Below are 7,048 nucleotides of genomic sequence, written 5' to 3' on the forward strand. Positions count from 1 at the left end.
CTAAGATCGCTTCAGGCGTTTGAGAGTGGGCTCCAGAAAAGGACAATGTGCAGAAGCCAGGGAGACACATACTTCATTCACCAAGTGGGGATAGGAGTCGACCACTGTCTTCCAGCTCGAGGTCTGAAAAACCTCGGAAGCACGAGCTGTAATAAAATCCATTGCCTGAGTTTTCAACTGCATTGCGCTGTGGAGGTCAGCCAGGAAGAGAGTGTGGGCAGCATTCTCCACAGAGAGGTCCTTGCAGAGGGCCCTCTCACACATGACCTTCAAACGCTCCAGGCCATACCTGTCAGCAGCTGCAAGCACAGCGTCTGCCATGCTGTGGAGATCTGGTTCCTTCCCGGTGTAAATGAAGCCCATCATTGCCTTGAAGACTTCAGGTTCCAGGTCATGAATCTCAATGCGATTCTTTCTGCTCTCCTCCATGTCATGTTCAAACATGGCTCTGAAAACTGGAGAGCGAGCAGCTAAGATGGCCTTGTGAGCCCGGAATTCCTGGCCATCTACCACCAGGCAGCAGTCTGTGAAGCTGGATTTCTCCCACAGCTCTCTTAGATCATCTACAAGTGTGCACCTTGAAATGTCAATCCCTGGCTGCGTGTTCTGCTCAGAGATGCTGTTGCAGTCCTGAACCACGCTCACTTCACAGAAGAGTGTGAGTTTGTCTTCTGGGAGAAGAAAACAGGGAGTGGACAAGAGGAAATCCCGAAAAATGAACTTTGGGATACCCCAGCCTTCGTTTTGGTTGAACCTGAAGACTCTTTGACTGTTCATGATTCGGGATTCCTCTCCATTGGCATTTATGACACCAAAGTGGATCTTTGCCCATACAGGGCTCTTTGGAGAGCTGAGCAACCTTAGGAAAACTGACAGATAATCTCTGCTTTCCTCATCGATTCCATTCAGGTATACACACATACACCATTTCTGCTTGTCATTGGCTCCTGGTGAGAAAGTGGGGCTTTTAAAGTCTCTCCCCAAGACTCCCTCCAAGCAAAAAGAGAAGTTGCTGATGGTCCATCTGTAAGAGAATTTCTTGACTCTGATCTGTGTGTAGCCGCTGCTCCCAGCTGCCAGGTCCTCTGACATATCTGCTGCTGGGAGTGTGACGGTTTACCTGGAGCCAAAGAAAAACAGGATTGTTTTCTTCTTCAACCTGGGGGGTCACAATTACAGACATATTTTAGATTTTTAGCTTCTGTTTTTCCATCTGTTTCCTGTTCTATGAGGTTAGAAACTTTGGTCTTTCTGAAATTCTATACATATTGCACTATGAGATTCAAAGAAGACAGTCTCCATCTTTTGTAGATTAAATATTAAGTAAGGAGGTGGTTAATTTTGACAATTCCACACAACTTTTGATAATTTGGAACATTTTATACACTCTTATATTGAAAAGTATACTATGGTTCTCTAAAGGAACAGAACACATAGAATGAATCTCTCTATATGAAGGAGAGTGATTCATTAGAATGACTTAGGGCTGCAGTCCTACTAATCCCACAAAGGCTAACTGTGAAGGAAAAGTGCTTCACCAGTACTTACTCAGTCCCAGATTTCTGACATGTTGGCTATTCCTCAGTCTATGCTGAAATTCCAAAGGTGATTCTCTACTGCCTAGGAAGTAAAGGACTTGGTGCAATGCAACATTTTATATGCTAACAGCAGAGGGCGTGGCTCAGTGTAGGGTGTGTCTTCCTGGCTTGAGATCTGGATTAAAGGTGTGTGTCTTCTGCCACCAATTCCAGATTAACAGTCTAAGGGAGCAGAAGCCAGGAGTAAATCCAGTTCCTGGAGCCAATCCAGTCCGGAGACACTGGCAGACCAGGATTGAGCCAGCAACCCGATTCGCCTTCTCTCTCTCTCTCTCTCTCTCTCTCTCTCTCTCTCTCTCTCTCTCTCTCTCCTCTCTCTCTCTCTGTGTTTTTTTTTGTATTTGTGTCTGTTTGTATGCCTTTCTATTTGTTTCAGTCAGTTTGATTTGCTGTAATGACCAAGACTTTCTCCGGTATGTGGACAATCCTGTTGATTAAGAACCATGCCTCTTCTTGTTGGGGACCTGAATCCTTTTGGCTGTGCCAGATCCTCCAGAGAACCACTTACCTGAAATAAAAGCCTCACCTGCCCCATTTCCGGAGTGATACTGTATATGCACAAATACTTACTTGAACCCCAGTGGCGTCTAAGTTCCCCCATAGGAAGCTGCTTTCCTCTTCAGGAGCATACTCATGAGAGCAATGAAATGGCAATGCAAAGCTTATGTTTTGCAAATGAGGAGTCCAGCATTGACTGTGTCCCTTTGTTTCAAATGACACATTGGAGGAAAAGGCTACCTGCCTCCCTGTTCCTAAACCCACATATAGAAGGGTCACTGATGCTACTAACTAGCCACCTGGAAAACATTCCTATACGAAACCCCCAAAAATTCAGAAATCAAAAGCAATTGATTGATTTATCCTATCTTGAGGGATGAGCAGCATTGGAGGCAGATTTTCAGGAGAGCTGGACTGGGAATTGCTGAGTGGATCAAATCACTAAACATATGCTCATGTACTTGAGGCTTAATGTGCCCATTCAGACATGCTAATTTGGAGAGAGATGACAGATGTAGGAGCATTTTACAGATCACCAGTCTAAGGGGAACTGCCTCCAAACCTCTTCTTCAGTAACTGTTGAATATATTCTGCATCCTTTGGAAAGAAGAATATTCTCTCATGTCTAAGGCCCAGCATGGTAAGCATGGACGTTCAAAGTTTAAAGACAATAGCACACACCTATGAGGATGAAATTTAGGAGGTATTGAGACGCTGAGTCTTGGCAGTCTGCATGATGGAAAGGAGAAGTATTTAGTATTTTCTCACAGCACACCCATAAGAGGACCAGGAAGACGGTATAGGGAGGATTAACTGAGGAGGAGAGAAAAACTGCCAATGAGATTTAGCAGAGCCATCCTGGGGACTGCGAGTCAGGATGGAATACGAGGAAGGAAAGAAGATAGCCACATTCAGAGTCCTGCTGAAAGACTTTGGGGTACCTTAGCACTATGGCACCCCCCTTCCTGGGAACAGGGCACCTTAGCGCTAGTGCACCCCCCTCCCTGGGAACCAGGACCCAGGTAACCAACCAAGTATGCACAGGAGCTTTGAGTACTTTCCATCCCCATTGTAGTCTTTCTTCTATAGACCCAGGCCCTGGAAATGGGATGAGACGACCTACAGGTGTTCCTGCTAGTAATCGCCATAGCATTGATCAATTAGAGTTAGCTGATAATTGAATGAACTAGTCAAAATAGTTGACAAAAGATTTCTGGACTTTCCCTTTGATTCTGTACCACTGCCTCCCTGATTCTGTGATATTTTTCGTTTAAAAGAGCTTGTAACAGACAAAGCAGGGGTCCATCTCCTCTCGAGGCTGAGGGACCTCTGCCGTGGCAGAATAAAAATCCTCTTGCTATTGCATCAACTGTGCTGAGAGTGTCTCTTGGGGTGACCTCCTCCTTGGTGAGGCTTTAGGGCCCAACACTGCCTATCTCTGCTTCCTGCCACCATATATAAATTCTTCCATCTGAACCTTCATGGTGTGAACAATGAGGCTCCTGACAGAGAAAAAAAAGCACCTCTTCCTTAATCATGTTTCTTGTTTTAGAAAGAATTCTTTGGGCGGGGGGTGAGGAAACAGGGTTTCTCAGTAGTTATGTAGCCAGTCCTAGAACTCACTCTTTAGACCAGGCTGACCTCAAACTCACAGAGACCCTCCATCCTCTGCCTCCCAATTTCTGGGATTAAAGGCATGTTCTACCCCTACCCGGCTTATGAGAAGAATTCTTACAACAATATAAGAAGAGTAATAACAGCTGTGTAGGAATAAACATCATTCCTTTATTTATGGAAGATTGATCCCAGTAAACAAAATGCACTTGTGATGGATAGTCATGGTTTCCTACTTGACTAGACCTGGAATTAACTAAAATCCTACAATGGAGGGCACAACTATGAGTAATGTTTTGCTTAAGTTGAAATAAGTAGATCTCTTCAAATACAGACTTTGGAGGTAGAAAGGCACAAACATTTAACCTGTACCTCAAGAATGTAAAACACACACCTTTAATCCATATATTGAGGCTAGTAGACACACTTTAAATTGAGGCACACCTTTTGCCTTCTGGAAGCCTAGGAAAGTACATGGAAGATACAAGCTGTTGCTCTTAGTCTGCTTGCCCTCATCTTGCCACAAGTCCGTTCCTTCACTGGCATTAGAGAATTCTTCATAATTCCAACATAAACTAAAGATTAACCTGGAGGACTATCCTGCTGGACTGAGTATGTACTGAATTCTTGGACTTCCACTTTGCAGGTAGCCGTTGAGACATTTTAGACAGAAGGTTTTGTCCCACATAGACCCACAGTCTTTCAGTCCCAAAGAAGCACACAAAAACTTATAGTAATGACAAACACTTGGGCCTATTCTTTGGCTTGTTGCTAACTATCTCTTACAACTAAAATTAATTCATAAATCACATCTATGTTTAGCCATGTGACTTGGTACCTTTTCTGTATTAGGCATTTTTATCTTCCTTCCTCTGAGTTGGATTACATCTGTGTTTCTGACTTTCCTCTTTCCAGAGTTCTCCTAGTCTTATAGTCCAAATATACTTCCTACCTGGCTACTGGCTACTCAGTTTTTTATTAAACCAATAAGAGTGGCAAATCTTTAAAGTGTATTTCCCTTACAGAAATTTTAACACAGGGGGAAGATATTATCTTATAATAGACCTTTTACCACATAAATTTAGCAAAAAATTAAAAATTTATACGAATAAAGTCTCTAAATTAATTATAAAAGGAAATTTGAGACTTCTCAACTGCCTATAACAGATTATAGTGCCATTTCCTACTGATAAAAATAAAAAAACATGGGAAGACAATGAGTCCCAAGAGCTTGTGCTAATTTTTTATGAGAGATTAATAGCAATTATCCCAAAAGTGATAGAATTAGCCATATAAAGAGAACTACTTAGATTCTTCCCTGAATTGTACATGACACACCAATAACCAAAACCTGTACATTTTATAATTATGAAAATAGATCAGGAAAGGCAGGTTACAAATTGTAACATGAAGGGGCCTGCTTGTTGGGGTATCTGTCCCGCCTGGTACCTCACAACCAGCAAGGCCCAAAGAAAATCACACAGAGATCTCCATAAGTTATAAAACTGAGTGGTCCATTAGCTCAGTCTTCTTATTTGCTCTTGTAGCTTATATTAGCCCATTATTCTCATCTATATTAGCCACATGGCTCAGTATCTTTTCCAGTGGAGCAGGTTATATCTTGTTTCTTGGTAGTCTGGGCAGGTATGAAAGGAATGGGCAGAATGGGCTTCCTCCTTCCTAGCCTTCTCCTGTTCTCATTGCCCCGCCTCTACTTCCTATCTGGTTGACCCGCCTATACTTCCTGCCTGGCCAATCAGCATTTATTCAAAACATGATTGACAGAATACAGGCAATTCTCCCGCACCAACAAATCAAAGGACTTAAGTAAGGTGGAACAAAGTTCTTATAATTCTGTCCAAAAGGAAGAGTTATAAGCTATTTTCAAGGTACCTAAAGTTTTTAAAGAACCCCTCAATATAGTTACTGATTTGCAATAGGTAGAAAGATATGTCTCACATATTTGAACTGCTGAAATTATACCAGATATTAAAGAATTGGCTTCATTATTTATTCAGATTTGAGATATATACATGAATAGGATTTGTCCCATACATAGCACACTATTGATCTCATACAGGTCTGCTAGGTCCTCTAGCAAAAGGTAATGGAGAAATTGACCAATTATTGATTGGAAGTGTGCTGAGGGCCCCAGAATTTCATAACAAACATCACATCAATAGCAAAGGTTTAAAGAAAGAATTTTCTATTACATCCCAACAAGGGAAGGAGTTTATAAATATATGTCCTACTTGCTCTTTCTATAACCAAATACTATTACCTGCAGGGAGTAACCCAAAGGGTACTCAAAGAAATTAAATCTAGCAGCTATGTGTATTCCACTTTACAGAATATGGAAAATTAAAATATATAATTACACCATTGACAGTTATTCATGTTTTCAGAGGGCAACTGCCTTGAACTCAGAAAAGGCTGATTCAGTAATCATGCATTTATTAGAAGTTATGGTCTTCATGGGTATATATGCATAAAGATAGATAATGATGCAGCATATGTGTCTAATAAAATACAACAGTTTTTTGCTTATTTTAATATAAAGCATATTACAGGTATACCAACCAATTCTACAGGTCAGGCAGTTATAGAAAGATCAAATTGAACTATGAAAGATATGCTAAACAAGCAGAAAGGAATGGAAAATACCCCCAGAAATGAATTACATAATGCTTCGTTAATCTTGAATTTTCTTATTGTTAATCAGAAAGTAACAATGACAGAAGAAAAAAATATTGGATAATACAAAAGACTTCTGAATTATATCAGCCAGTGTATTTTAAGGATGTTTTGACCTCACAATGGGAATAAGGAGATGAGCTACATTGTGGAAAGGGTTTCAGTCTTGGTTCCACAGGAGAAGGAAAGCTACAGGTACTATTAATAAAGATTTGATTTATAAAGGAGAAACATCTTGAGATAGAGAAATGATAGCTCATCCACAGAGGTGAAAATCATATAGGTGGTAAGGAAGCCTCATAAAGATTGAAATAAATAGCCTGCTTGTTTATTTCCAGTCTGCCAGGACTCCCAGAATAACCACACAGAAACTGTATTAATTAAATCACTGCTTGGCCAATTACTATAGTGTATTGCTAACTCTTACATTGAGAATTAACCCATCTCCATTACTTTATATTTTATCATGAAGCTCATGGCCTACCAGCAAGTTTCCAGCATGTCTGCTTCTAGTGACGGCTCATGGTTTCTCCCTCACTCCACTGTATTTCTCCCAGTATTTAGTTTAGTTTCCCTACTTAGCTCTACTCTTTTGCAATGTCACAGGCCAAGATATATTTTTTTATTCACCCATGGTACTCACA

At 41.1% G+C, this 7,048-nt stretch overlaps 1 pseudogene; it reads right to left on the reverse strand.

The window, feature by feature from the left end:
- LOC146891313 (speckle-type POZ protein pseudogene) lies at positions 1–1,092 on the reverse strand (annotated as a pseudogene).
- Between the last annotated feature and the right edge of the window lie 5,956 nt (positions 1,093–7,048).

The sequence above is a fragment of the Myodes glareolus genome, chromosome 17 (assembly GCF_982192425.1).
Source record: "Myodes glareolus chromosome 17, mMyoGla1.1, whole genome shotgun sequence".
Taxonomy (NCBI): Eukaryota; Metazoa; Chordata; class Mammalia; order Rodentia; family Cricetidae; genus Myodes; species Myodes glareolus.